The sequence below is a fragment of the Engystomops pustulosus genome, chromosome 3, assembly GCF_040894005.1.
Source record: "Engystomops pustulosus chromosome 3, aEngPut4.maternal, whole genome shotgun sequence".
Classification (NCBI taxonomy): Eukaryota; Metazoa; Chordata; class Amphibia; order Anura; family Leptodactylidae; genus Engystomops; species Engystomops pustulosus.
Genome location: NC_092413.1, coordinates 129,499,193 through 129,513,611, shown reverse-complemented (window position 1 = coordinate 129,513,611; position 14,419 = coordinate 129,499,193). Strand labels below are relative to the sequence as shown.

Sequence of the window (14,419 nt, the reverse complement as noted above, 5' to 3'; positions counted from 1 at the left end):
TACCTGGTTTTTCAGCCTCATCAGTGAAAAAAAACCCCCCAGATGTTTCATCCGTTTTTTTTTTCGGACCCATAGACTTCATGTTTCCAAATTTTTCCACAGACAACGGATCAGAGAAAACCCGTTGAAATCCATGCCTTTGAGAGGCATCCGTGGAAATCACTGAACCACGGACGTGCAAACCAACGCCAATATAAAAGAGTCCTTACACTACATGCAAGCACATTTATCTTTTCCACATTCCAGTCAGGTTTTAAACACCACGATCATGAGACCCTACAAAAGGTTTGGACAAACTAGGGACATCATTTACCAGCCTTCTGTTTTTTTTTTATTTGGAGGCTTCACAAAAACGGATGACATACGGACCGTTTTTGAAGGCACATGGCTGGGCACGTGATAAGCATGAGGCAAGGTGTTTTCCCCCGCAGTGTGGTCAGCTGATCAGTAATCATAAAAAACTCACATTATGTGAAAGAAAAGTAACTTTACTCCGTACATGAGTGTGAGAAGGCTACTAGCTCCCCTTGTATTAGGGTCTGTGAATAGCAGTGACAGCGCAGGAAGCAAAGTGCAGGGACAGACACACACAAGGTGCGCCGGTAGCAGAGGTAAGGCGAGCCGCGGTCAACCCTGGCCAGGCGCCCCGCCCCCCGGCCGGCCATGGAGGAGGCGGGGCCATGACGTCAGTGTGGCAGTTCTCCGGTGCTGAGCGCTGAGGTTGTGCAGTGCTCCGGGGTCAGAGTGTAAGCGCCTGTGTGCCCGGCCTGGTGTCCGAGCGGCGGAGCAGTGTGGGGTGAGTAGCCGCTGTGCTGTGGGCCCCACTTGTGCACTGTTTATCTTTCTCCTGCACCCCCTCCTCACTGCCAGCTCATTCTCCTCCCACTCTGATCCTGCCTGGACCTCTCTTCCTGGATCCTTCTTCCTTTCCCATGGAATCTGCCGGGATAGTGTGACCACTGATCACAGGGAGGAAGCTGTGTCTGCTCTCATCTCTACCTGTGCGGAAACTTTGCAAGTTTTCACCTGTTGACGAATATGATCAAACTATGTTCCAGTAGATAAGTGCAGATGTAGCAGTGCTGGGCTGGTTATCTGACTATTCTCTGTGCATTAGGGTTTGTGTGGTTGGGTACACCATCATTTCAGTTGGTAGGTAGCATCTATTGTATACTGGTGTTTAAAGGGTCACTTCAGACACTTACCTGTACTTGCAAAGTATTTGATACTGATCATAGCAAGAAACAGAACTTAAATATCTGAAATCACATGAACATTGTGCCTCAAATCCAATATACAGCCCATATATATATATATATATGTATGTGTGTGTCATGAAGTCCCTGGAAATACATTGAGGGGCGTTCCATCTCAGGGCTTTCTATTGGATCGGATGATATCTTACCTAAACTTTTTTATATTGCAGATGAGTCTGAAAGTGTGGAGACATGAATGATTGACTAGAGGTGCAGCCAATGCCGTAGAGTACAAGGGTGACGGCTATGTCATGTCTTCTATAGGTGTATACTCATTAACAGACCGTAGAAATGACAGTCCTATCCCATCAGTTGCTTTGCATAATAGTTATCCCTGCATATAATAGAGATAATAGGTTATTTAATATGTCAGAGGACTTGGGAAAGTTTAGGTACATTGTGACAAGTGGCTATGAGGGTGACGGCTATGTCATGTCTTCTATAGGAGTATACTCATTTACAGACCGTAGATATGACAGCCCTATCCCATCAGCTAATTTGCATAAAAGTTATTCTATTCCTTACAGGATATTTAATGTGTCACAGAGGAGCTGGGGAAGTTTGTGTACATTATGACAAGAAGGGTGATGGCTTTTATTATGTCTTCTATAGGTGTATACTCTTTTACAGACCTTATATATAACAGCCCTCTCCCATCAGCTCCTTGCATAATAGTTAACATATTCCTTAAAGGTAACAGGTTATTTAATGTGTCACAGAGAGGCTGTGAAAGTTCCCCTACATTGTGACAACTGGCTACAAATGTAATGGCTTATGCCATGTCTTCTCCAGGCACATACTCATTAACAGACCTTAGATATGACAGCCCTCTCCCATCAACTCCTTTGCATAATAGTTATGCTATTCCATACAGATAACAGGTTATCTAATGTGTCACAGAGGCTCTGCGGAAGTTCCTGTACATTGTGACAACTGGCTAATTTAGGGATTTAGCTGTTTCTGCCTATGAGATCCTGGGGAACACTGTGCTCTTACCTGTCACAGAGTACTTCCTTTTTTTAAAGGGAAAGTTTGTGCTTCATGTGGACTGTTTATAGTCCATGTTATTATAATGATCCTCATTTTCGCATATATATCACTGATACTTTCATGCCTATAAGAGCCAAATATTGTAGACCGCTCATGAACGCCATCTGTGTGCTTCTCTTTTGTACTGAAACCGCAATTAAAAAATAATGATGTCTTGTAAAACTGGCAAAAAAAGTTTTTTTTTTCATTTTGTCATAAAAAAATATTAATAACCGAGGATCACAAATAGAATTGGGCCCCTTAGCTCTACTTATCATGTGTATCTTTCTCACAACATACTACTTATATGGGGTTCCTCAGTTATCAATGATATTTATGCTTATTGGGTACAATGTTTTACTAAGTGACTAATGTTCTTTGCTCAATGGGAAGGTAAACAATGGTAATAAATCTGATGTGCATTTTATTATAGTAATGGTTCTTCCACATTCTTTGTGCTCTCCTCACAGCCCTGCCCCACCATATCCACCTGCAGACAGTAGGTAGTTGGGTATGTGTGCAGCATTATACTACTTGTATGCTGATCATGGTGTTACCTGATATCGTCCGATTATTAGCCAGTGGGGGACATTTACTATGGCGTTTCCGCCAGTTTTGTGGTGCTTTCACCACATGTTCTGCTTACCTACCTATTTATTAGCTGTCGGGGACAGAAAAAAGGACTTTTTCCGTCTGCTCCGACTCTTCTCCGAAAAGGGGCGTGGCTTTGGCGGAGTGGAAACTCAGACAGAATTAATATGTGTCACAGCCATTTTTGGGCGCTGTAAACTGGCGGAAAGTAGACCAAAAGAAAACTGGTCTAGCAGGGACTGTTGGACACATTTCTGGTGCTTGGGACAGATTTTGGTCCCAGGGACAGAAAATGGGCTCGGGGACAGAAAATGGGCTCGGGGACAGAAATGTCTCTGCACAGCTCTACAATATTAAATGTGTATCTTCTTTCCGAGAGCAGGTCGGTAACAAAGCCAATGCAGACACCGACACTCTAAGTAAATGTCCCCCAGTATGTTTAGTAAGCATACTGTCGGGTGCCTTTGTTTTTGGTAAGGGGAACAGGACAAATACATGTTAAAGTATAATGTACTTCTCATGCTGACAAATGATAACTAAGCCTAGGAGTGACTCCTTTGCATTTTTGTCTACAAGGTTATGCACAGATCACAATTAATGTAAAAATAGAAGACATAGTCTATCCGGTTTGTACCTTGTAACCTCGCCCTTTTTGAGATAAACTCGTCACTATCTTCCCAGGGCAGGTGTGACCATGCTTGAGAAATGGATTTTTGGAGCGTATCTTGTCATACTTATGGTAATTAGAAGAAAAGATATATCCACATGCCAGAAATATCTAAAGCCCAGTTCACACCTATTTTTCGACTTTCACTAGTATGTTTCCATTATGAAAATGACAATAACAGTCCTATGACAATAAGTCCAATCCATTAAAGGGGTATTCCAGGAATAAGCATAATTCATATACAAATGGGCACTCAAAATATAAGCTAATGTGTAATTAGTTGTTATTTAAAATTTTGCTCCCCTCAGCAGAAAATGCTGGTGACCTAGACTGTAATGGAGAATTAAAATGCTACTGGCCCTTTAACCCCTACGGGACACAGCATCTTTTGGCCTAAAGGACGCAGCCCCATTTTTCAAATCTGGCCTGTGTCACTATAAGTGGTTATAGCGTGGGAACGCTGTGAGATATCCAGGGGATTTTGAGATTGTTTTCTCGTGACACATTGTACTTCAAATTAGTTTAAAAATTTGGATGAAATCTTTTGCGTTTAGTTATGAAAAAAAACAAAATTTGGCAAAAATTTTGAAAAATTCTTTATTTTCAACGTTCTAAATTCTCTACTTTTGATTCAGAAAGTCATAGCACCCAAATAAATTCATAACTTACATTTCCCAAATGTCTGCTTTATGTTGGCATGGTTTTTTAAGATTCCACATATTTTACTAGAATGTTATGAGGCTCAGAATTTGGGTGCCATTTTTCACATTTTTTGTAAAATCGCCAAAACCTGTATTTAGATGGACCTGCTCAACTTCTAATTGACACTGAGAGGCCTAAATAATAGCGAGACTCGTAAATTACCCCATTGTGGAAACTACACCCCTCAACATATGAAAAACCACTTTTAAGAAGTTTGTTAACCCTTTACGTGTTTTATAGGGGTTAAAACAAAATGGAGGTGGAGTCTGCAAATTGTAATATTTTTTCACAATACACTCATTTTGGGTGGAAAATTTTACATTTCTAATGGATAAAATGAAAAAAGGCTCCACAAAGTTTGATACGCAATTTCTCCCGAGTACACCGATACCCTACATGTGGTGGTAACCTGCTGTATGGGCGCACGGCCGGGCATAGAAGGGAAGGAGGCGCCATCCAAATCAGATTTGCTATGTCACATTGTACAGGCTATAATTTTTTTCTTTTTTTTATTGTGCACCTATAGGGGCTTATTTCTTTTGCCACATGAGATGCACTTTTCTAATACATAATTTTGGGGCATCTATAGCTAATTGGTGAGATTTAATTAACTCTTTGTTGGTGGAGGAAATGAAAATCATCAATTTTTAGGAAAATTTTTATGTGTTTTTTTTTTTTGGCCGTTAACCATACCATGAAAATAGTATATTATTTTTATTCTTTGGGTCGCCACGTTTATGAAAATACTTCATTTATATATATTTTTTTATTTTTTCCCATTTTTACTGTATAAAAAGTAATTTGGCAAAATTGTTGTTAATTTTAGCATCACCGTCTTTCATATGCATAACTTTTTTATTTTTCACCTCAAAAATCTGTTTAAGGGCTTATTTTTTGCAAGAATGATAGCTCTTTTTAGTGGTCTTATTTTAGATTGCGTAACTTTTTAAAATCACTTTTTTAGAGCATTTTTAAAGGGCATTAATAAAAAATCATCTTTAGCAGAGAGAGTTTTTTTAGGTTGTTTTTTACGGGGTTCACTTTGCGGATCTAATAACGATTCTGTTTTATTATACAGATTGTTACGGACGCAGGGATACCAAATATGTGGGGGTTTTGTGTATTTTATTCAATTGTACTGAATAAAAACTAATTTGGAGAAAATCTTATTCATTTTAGCATCACCATCTTTTTATATGCATAACTTTTTTATTTTTTGGCAGATAAATCTTGTTAGGGGCTTATTTTTTGCGAGAACAGTTGTTCTTTTTAGTGGGCTTATTTTGGAGTGCATAACATTTTTTAAATCACTTTTTAGAGCATTTTTTATAGGGTATTAATTAAAAATTATCTTTTTTCGGAATGTTTTTTGCGTTTTTTTCCTCCGGCGTTTACCGTGCGGGTCCAGTAACGATTCTGTTTTATTATGCAGATTGTTACGGACGCGGCAATACCAAATATGCGGGTTTTTTTTGTGTTTTTATGTTTTTTATACTTTATTAAGTTTTTTTATGGGAAAGTGACATTTTAGGGGCTTATATTTTTATGTATTTATTTTTTATTTATTATAATGTGTAGTGTTAAGTGTTTTTGCATATTTTTACTTATACATACTTGAACTTAAACCAGTGATGCTCTGATCACTGGTTTAAGTTCAATACACTGCTCTACAATACTATTTTATTGTAGAGCAGTGTAAACTGTCTGAGCAAGCTTGCGCATGCTCAGACAGTTTACAGCCAGACCCGGAAGGGGTCTGGCTGCCATGGAGACCGGGCAGCTCCGGGGCACATGCCAGTCCTCGGAGCTGCCCGGAAGAGGATCGGATCCCCCGGTAAGCGGCACGGGGGATCCGATCCACAGCGCTAACACCGTTACACGCCGCGGTCATGTTTGACCGCGGCGTGTAAGGGGTTAACACCCGCGATCGGAGCCGGCTCCGATCGCGGGTGTTAGCGCAGGCTGTCAGCTGTACTAGACAGCTGACAGCCGCTGCTTCTGGTACCGGCTCCGTTCGTGAGCCGGTGCCAGAAGCAGGACGTTATAGAACGTCCCCGTGCGCTAAGCATCTAGCCCCGGGGACGTACTATAACGTCCAGGTGCGCCTAGGGGTTAATCAGTCCGTTAATTTCCTCTGCACGGTCCGTTGCAGAGCAGACACAGGACACAAGATGGCCGCTGGTCACATGTTCACATCACATGTCCTGCACCTGCCTGGGCAAGTCATGTGATCACCACTACATTTGGCTGTAGTCGGTTAGTTGCAGTGCATCCAATATGTCCAGTGTTGTGGTGATGGCAGTTACACATCATTACTATGGTAACAGAGCAGCACAGTCTGTTACATCATCACTGGGAGCAGAGCATAAGAGGGAGGAGGAGTTACTGAGAACTAAAGGATCATGGAACATGTAGTTTCCAGTGGCGGCCATCTTAATGATAACTCCACCTACTTTAGAGAGGTCATAAATTTTGTAAATCATAAAATCAAACTATTTAAGCTCCGTTTTGTGACTAATGACATTGAGTATTGTTGTACTCATTTATTTATATCATCATGGGTTTTTGTGTCAGACATTCATATTCCCGGAATACCCCGGAATATTCAGTTCCATCGGTGCTTCAGTTTGAGCGGCAAATATTCAGTTTTGAGCTGTTTTTTCTTTTCTGTCTCAAATAACGGATGCCTAATGCAAGTGGTGCAAACAGACATCGGAAGCCATTGAAACCAATGAACATTTTAACCCCTTCACGCTCCGCGGCGGATATATCCGCCACGGAGCGCAGTGACTTAGCGCTCAGTGGCGGATATATCCGCCACGGCTCCTATGCCGGCTCGGCTCTGGATCAGAGCCGAAACGGCATCGGGAAACACGGGGTGCCGGCTGTAACTAATAGCCGGCACCCCAGTGTAACACCCGCGATCGGAGTTGTCTCCGATCGCGGGTGCTTAACCCGTTAGATGCCGCGGTCAGCGCGACCGCGGCATCTAACAAGTATCTGGGGGGTCTTTCCCCCACGATCGGCCCCCCCGAACCGTTTTCGGGGGGCGCCGATCGTTGCTATAGTAACTCTGGGGTCCGATCTGGACCCCAGAGTTACTAGCAAGAATTGCCAGTAAGATGGCGTCTGTGACGTCATCTTACTGGCAAAGTGCCAGCCTATGCAAGTGCATAGGCTGACACTGATAATACTCTGCAATACATGAGTATTGCAGAATATTATCATGAAGAAGCAATCAGAAGATTGCTTGTTCATATCCCATGGTGTAAAAAAAAAAGTTATTCAATAAAAAAATAAAGTCATAAATCACTAAAAATGCCCAAAACCCCCAAAACATATAAAGAGACATATAACTAAAAAAAAAGTCTAAATCATAACACAAACCCCACATATATAGTATCACCGCGTCCGTAACAACCCGTAGAATAAAAGTAAATCATTATTGAACCCCCACGATAAACGCCGTAAAAAAAAACTGTTATAAACCCTCCAAAAATTATGATTTTTACCTTTTCAATCCCACAAAAAATGATATAAAATGCGACCAAAAAACCATATGTACTCAGACATAATACTGGTGCAAAGTACAACATGTCCCGCAAAAAACAAGCCATCAACCAGCTCCGTAGCCAAAAACGTAACAAAGTTATGCCACTTGGAAGATGGCAATACAAAAATTATAGATTTTTCCCCACATTAGGGTTTTGTTTGACAAATTTAGTAAAACGTAAGAAAAAATATTCGTGTCTGGTATCCCCGTAATCGTATCAACCCATAGAATAAAGATAACATGATTATTAGTGTATACGGTGAACACCAAAAAAAAAAAAAGTCAAAAATCCAGTACAGAATTGATGCTTTTCTACTCCTGCCCTCAAAAAAAGTTCCTAAATTTTCAACAATAGGTGATACCAACCCCAAAATGGTAACAATGGAAAAAGCATCTCATCCCGCAAAAAAAATGCCGTCACATGGCCCCAATAACGAAAAAGCGAAAATTTTATAGCCTTCAAAAGGGGCCAATGAGGAAACTAAAATCCTGGCAGCTGCAGCGCCCTCCTTCCCTTCTGCGCCTCGCTGTGCGCCCATAAAACAAGTAACGGCCACATGTGGGGGGTCTTTGTACTCAGGAGAAATTGCAGAACAAATTGTATGGTGGGTTTTCTCTTTTTATATTTTGGAAATGTGTAAATTTTGGTGCTAAATGAACGTATAAGGGAACAATATGACCATTCTAAATTTCACCTCCATTTTGATTCAATTACTATGAAGATCTCAAGGGGTTAACAATCTTCGTAAAAGCTGTTTCTGATAGCTTGAGGGGTGCAGATTTGAAAATGGGTAGATTATATAGGGGGTTTTGATGCTAAATATGTAAAATTTCATTCAAAACTGTATTTATCCCCAAAATAGTCAATTCTGAAAATCCGGAAAAGCGATATTCTATTTGTAAGCCGCGTAACATCAAAATAAATTATCCAAACATTTCAGAAATTATGAAAATGTAAAGTAGACAAATGGGAAATGTTATTCAGCAACTTATTTAGCTGGTAAATCTATCTGCCTGAAAACGCAATGATTTAGAATTTCGAAAATGGCAAATTTTTCAAAAAATTTATCATATTTTCTTTTTTTTGTAAATAAACGCAAAACTTATCAGCCAAAATTTACCACTAAAATGAAGTACAACATGTGGGAAAAAAACAATCTCAGAATCGTTTTGATAAGTAACAGTGTTCAAAAGTTATAACCATATAAAGCGAAGCAAGTCAGAATCCAAAAAATCGGGCTGAGCCTTAAGCTGTAAAATGGCTGCGTCCTTAAGGGGTTAAAGCTGGTGCCAGAGCTTACCTTAGCTAGTGTTTTAAACCGCTATATCGCGGTTTAAACACATTTTGATTTACAACCCCTGAGGTAGCTTCGGCGCTGCGTGCGGCTGTGCGCAAATTGTGTTTAAACCGCGATATAGCGGTTTAAAACCCTAGCTAAGGTAAGCTCTGGCACCAGCTCACCCTGAGCTGGTGCCCGGTGTTTACATCTAATGCCTACCATCAGAAGTGGTAGGTTTCCTTTAAAACATACCCTGCGTATTAAACACACAGCTCATTTCTTTGGTAAAATAAAACTCAACATAGTAACAAAAGAGATCCAATATTGTGATACAAGTCACCTTGCATATCATTTGCTATTTCATCCTGGTGCTTGCAGGTACTTTCCTTGGTTTTAGGCTACATTCACACACATATATGGAGAACGTATATACGGCCGACTTATATACGGCCGATATACGTCCCCCATACATTCCCCCACACGTGCGGCACCGTACCGCTCCGTAGCACGGGAAAAGATAGGACATGCCGTGCGCTGTATCTTCCTATGGAGAGGGGCGGGGGTGAGCAGCACTCATCCCCCGCTCCTCTCCGCAGCGCCGATGTATGCCCGCCGTACTATGGTATGGCGGGCATACATCGTGTGAATGTAGCCTTAGTATCACTTACTTGATACATTTATCAGTGTGCCACTTGGTTCAGCCATGCGCTTGCTATATGCAAGCAATCTTATATATAAATTTACACTGATCCAAGGTGCCCGGGCTTCTACAGTAACATAGTATCAAATCCAGATGTCTGTTTAGTTTGTAGTGGAAATGAATGGTGCGTCCCATTGCTTCCTGTTCCTTGCTCATCCATCCCCAGGATCTCTGGAATGCTTGTTTCGCTATGTTTCCTGCAGGGAAGACATTAGGAATATTTTCCTGTATAGACTAAAACAAATAAGATGCAGTACATTACAAAGAAACATGCTATATACAGTACTTTGCATGTGGTCAAATATTATGACAGCATGGGGGAGATTTATCATTAGTCCTATGTAGTTTCTTGTCGTATAATTGTTGCAAACTTTTGCACAAATGCCGCAATGGCGGAAAAAATACACCACAGAGAGTGCAACACCACAATTATCAACAGAGAATTTTTAAAAGAACGCAAATGTAATCGCAAAACTACACCACATAGGAGGTGGTGTATGTGGGTCCATTGCTACTACAGGGGGGAGTTTTTGCTCAATTTTATGTTTGAGGTATCTGGGAATTTCCTTTGCTAAAAAATCGCAAAAAGGCAGAAATTGAGTGGATGTTAAACATAAGTGCGACTGGTACAGTCTATTCGATAGTCCCATCAGAAGGCATTTAGCACTGCACATACACCGGACTATAAATCCAACAGTTGGAAACCTGCCAGTCTAACACATAGACAACTGCTCAAAATCCTGCCTAATGATAAATCTCCCCCCAGTAGTATAATCCTGTTCCTTAGGCACGTGAAAGGCACCATCAAATTGTAGGGCGGTTATAAAGAATGTACATATTACTGCCATGTACTAGGTACTGTAGAGAATCTGTATAGAGGTGTCTATCGTACTTGTGTGCTTTGCACAGCTGTTTGTCATATGTTGTTAAGCTGGCATGCTGTTCTAGATTGTCAGTAGCAGTATTGTATCTCACCCTCCCAACTTTTGTATGCAATATTTGGTAAAGGTTTCCTATAGTATCTGTAATCTGAGCTACTGCCTCCTCACAAGATGGCAAAGACTGACTAAGTTACTACAATTCTATTCTGTAGTGTATGTTCTTAAGAGATGACTTTTGGTGTTTCCTCTCTCATGGTTTTAAATGTCAGTCCTACTGTAAGCCTCCAACCTTTTATGTAATCGCTTTTTTCCATCTGTTTTCTCTTAGTATCGTTGTACATTACTATACTGTATATCAGTTGATGCTGCTTTCCAATATAAGTCCTTCAGCTCTGTTTCTTTCTGGTTATCTTGGTTGGAATACCCCTCTAATGTATAGAACCACAAGCCAAAAGTTTACTAAAATCACAAACTGCAGAAGTGGAGTCCAGTAGAAGGAAGATTTAGCTTCTGGGACTCTTAATAACAGACTTGCTGTTCTTCACTTTAAATATTCAGATCCTACAGAATGAGCGGATGTTAGTCATTAGGTCAGACATTGTGTATGTGCTGCTTACACCATCTGAAAATAATAATAATTTATTTATATATCCGGGCTGCGGCCAAAAGACCTTAAAATAAAAGACCTCTACACTCTCCTCTGACTCTCCTTTTCTCCCCGCGGCTCCAAGTCCTCCTTTCCCTGCGGCTTCCCGGCAGATGGCAAGAGGCAGGTCTTTGTGCACTGCCAGTGCGCACATACTATTACGTCATAGTGTGTGTGCATGGGCAGTGCACATAGACCTGCCGGGAAGCTGCGGGGAGAAGAGGAGCGTCATAGGTGAGTATAGAGGCTTATACTCGGGCCGCCTTATACTCCAGTATATGTGGTATAAAAAGGGGGCTACAGGAAGAGGAGCACTATCAGGAGGGGGCTACAGTAACAGGAGGAGGGTCATAAAAAATGCCTCTTTCTGCTAACTTGAAAAGTAGATTCCTTCACAACAAGCATGACTTTAAAGAAGCCTAATTATATGATGTAGGATATATGCCATGGCGGCCTTAAAGGACATCTACCACCAGATTAGTGATGGTAGACTGTCCTAATTAGCATGCTCATTACCTCTAAGGGATCTAAGTGTTTTGTATTGGTTATAGGATGTCAGAAAAGAAAAATTAAAATATGTAAGTGAGCCTGACGTCACCTGAGAGCCTCATGGCTCCACCGTGGACTGATAATGCACACTCCCTGCTACTTACTATGCACCCCTCTGTTCCGCCCGCTCTTCACAGCTTGCGCAGGCGCACTGTAATTTGTGGGCTTCGCAAGGAATGGTGTTCTTGACTTGACCTGTCCTAAAGAGAGGTCAAATATTAATGCTCAGAAAGCATTTGCATCAGAAAGTGCTATAGTTCTCCAGTGATGCTTCCTAAGTTTACCTACAATAGAATACATTTGTGCATGAAGAAAAACATCACCAATTATAGATATGAACATGCTTTGATGTCTGCATTGTCTCCAAATCGATGAATACATGCCTAATAAAGAGAGTGGACTGACACTGTCTTTGCAACTGCATTTTTTCCATGACTGTATACACAGCTTACACATTTAGGTTATATTTAGCTTTGTTTTTCTCTACTTTCTATAGCTTATTTAAATTAAATAATTCAAAGTTGATTATTTTACTATTTATTCCAGTAGACTGCTGATTTATAAGAAACAGATGAATAGTCCTGGAGGGAGCTGGCATTCACAAAGTCATTGTTGTACATCCCAGATCATCTAGCTACCACCGTAGTATTACAACCCTTCATTGTACTTTGGGGTTAAATGCTGGCTGGCCCTGAAGGCAGATACAATTCCCATCTGATCCTTACAATAATCATTGTACAAGAGTAGTAAATTGCTATGTAAACTGAAGAGTGGCTGTACATCAGAAACTACATTATGCTTCGAGTAAGAGGCGACTGACCTCACTCATTTCAGATAATTGAGAGATTATAGATTAAGGAACATTTAAAGAGAACCCGTCATGCAAAATAACCCCCCTAAACTAAATATATTTTCATAACTGCCATTAGAGAGCATTGCCTCTATCCCTTCATTGTCCCTCTACATGCCTGTAAACCTAAGCAATGAGGTCCTAAAGCTGTATGCAAATGACCTGTGAAATGTCCAATGATGCATTAGCATATTCAAGCTGTCCACTCTATTCATGAGTGGGAGGCACAGCCACACCCCCAGTGCATGACTGACAGCCTGTATAATGATGTGAGGCTGTATAATGATGTGCTTCCTGGTGCTGGTGACCACGCCCCCTGCAGCCTGTGTATGCATGTGTGTGTGTACAGGAGAGATGCAGCAGCTCCAGGCAGCCATGTTACAGCAGAACATGTCAGATTCATGTGTAGCTGATGTCTGTGTCTCTCACCTGTATATTAGGAGGATGCAGCATGTCAGCAGATACAGCACACACACTAGCCATGCTTTACTATACATTACACACAGACATGAGCAGGGGGAGGAGAGGGGAGGGGTAACAGGAGTGACATCACTGCCTCTGACCATGTGACCAGCCTCATTTACATGATAAAGAATAGATGATTTTACAATGAATAATGTATGAAATAACTAGATAAAGGCTGGGATGGGATCCTTGTGAGCTGCTCCAACAGGTAGAGGTGACAGGACAAGTGACGCAGACCTGATGACAGGTGTCCTTTAAGTAAAATAATATTAACATTTGACTTCCTGTCCTGCTCTTCCAACCATAGGCTCCAATACAAAAGCTGTTAAAATCAATTAAGTAAAGGAGATGTAGCATATGGACAGTTTAGAAAGCCGCTTTCATGGCAAATCCACAACAGCACTAAAGGAAGGGATAGGAAGCAATGTGAAATCAATAATATTTCCATTCTCCTAACAAACACCAGAAGTATATTTTTCCTCGGTAACTGGTGGAGCTCAGGCAGCACTTGGAAGAAATGGCAACTTGAAAGCTGGTGTGGAGGAGCTTGTTGATAAAGGTCCTCTGTTAGACACAATCCCATTTTGGTTTTGTGGCAGGTTCTGGCTTATCCAGTCCTTTGCTTTTGATGTTTGATGCTGGGCAGCATTGTTATTGTATGCCCAGTGTCTGAGCAGGAAAAAAGTCAATTGGTTGGAATTTCGTCAATTACGCCCATGGGGAGGAGTCCTCCATAAATTTTATTCAAATAAGGAACAGAAACCGGTGTGTTGTGGTTCATAGTCTTCTGACAACATGTCTTCAGCAGACCCATTTGAAGCCCATCCAAAAGGCTGCAGAACTTTCTGATGATCTAGATTGGTAGCTCCCTATTTGCACGGGTTCCATACCTTGTTCGTTCCGGCTACCAGTGCTAAGCGCTTATTATTTATATCTTCTTTACTTTACTCAAAGAAAAATGAGGGCTTATGCAAGAACTCTTTATTCCTTTTCTTCATCATACGAAACGGCTTTGTTGTCTAAATGTCTTGATGCCTTATTAGGAATTAAAACAAATAAATGAATACAAGGGAATACCTCTCTAACTTATCCGTGCCAGATTCTCTGTATCCCCAAGTATTGCATATGATTTGTTTTTTATGCAAAGAATATGGGATTAGAAATTCAGGATAACAATTGTAAACCGATGGCCGGTCAGATACTAGAAGGGATGTACTTCTCGCCCAGATGTTTGCTGAGTATTATTTAAG

The 14,419-nt window shown here is 41.0% G+C and overlaps 1 protein-coding gene across 9 annotated transcripts in view; it reads left to right on the top strand.

Moving 5' to 3' along the window:
• The first annotated feature begins 637 nt into the window (after window positions 1–637).
• MYO6 (myosin VI) overlaps window positions 638–14,419 on the top strand; it is a 180,990-nt gene continuing 167,208 nt past the window's right edge. For 8 of the 9 annotated variants that reach the window (XM_072142095.1, XM_072142094.1, XM_072142096.1 and 5 more), the window contains exon 1: window positions 638–796. The gene's annotated coding sequence lies outside the window, so the exon portion shown is untranslated. Of the gene's footprint in view, window positions 797–872; window positions 1,002–14,419 lie in introns of those variants that run through there. The other variant, XM_072142089.1, reaches the window with a different exon arrangement.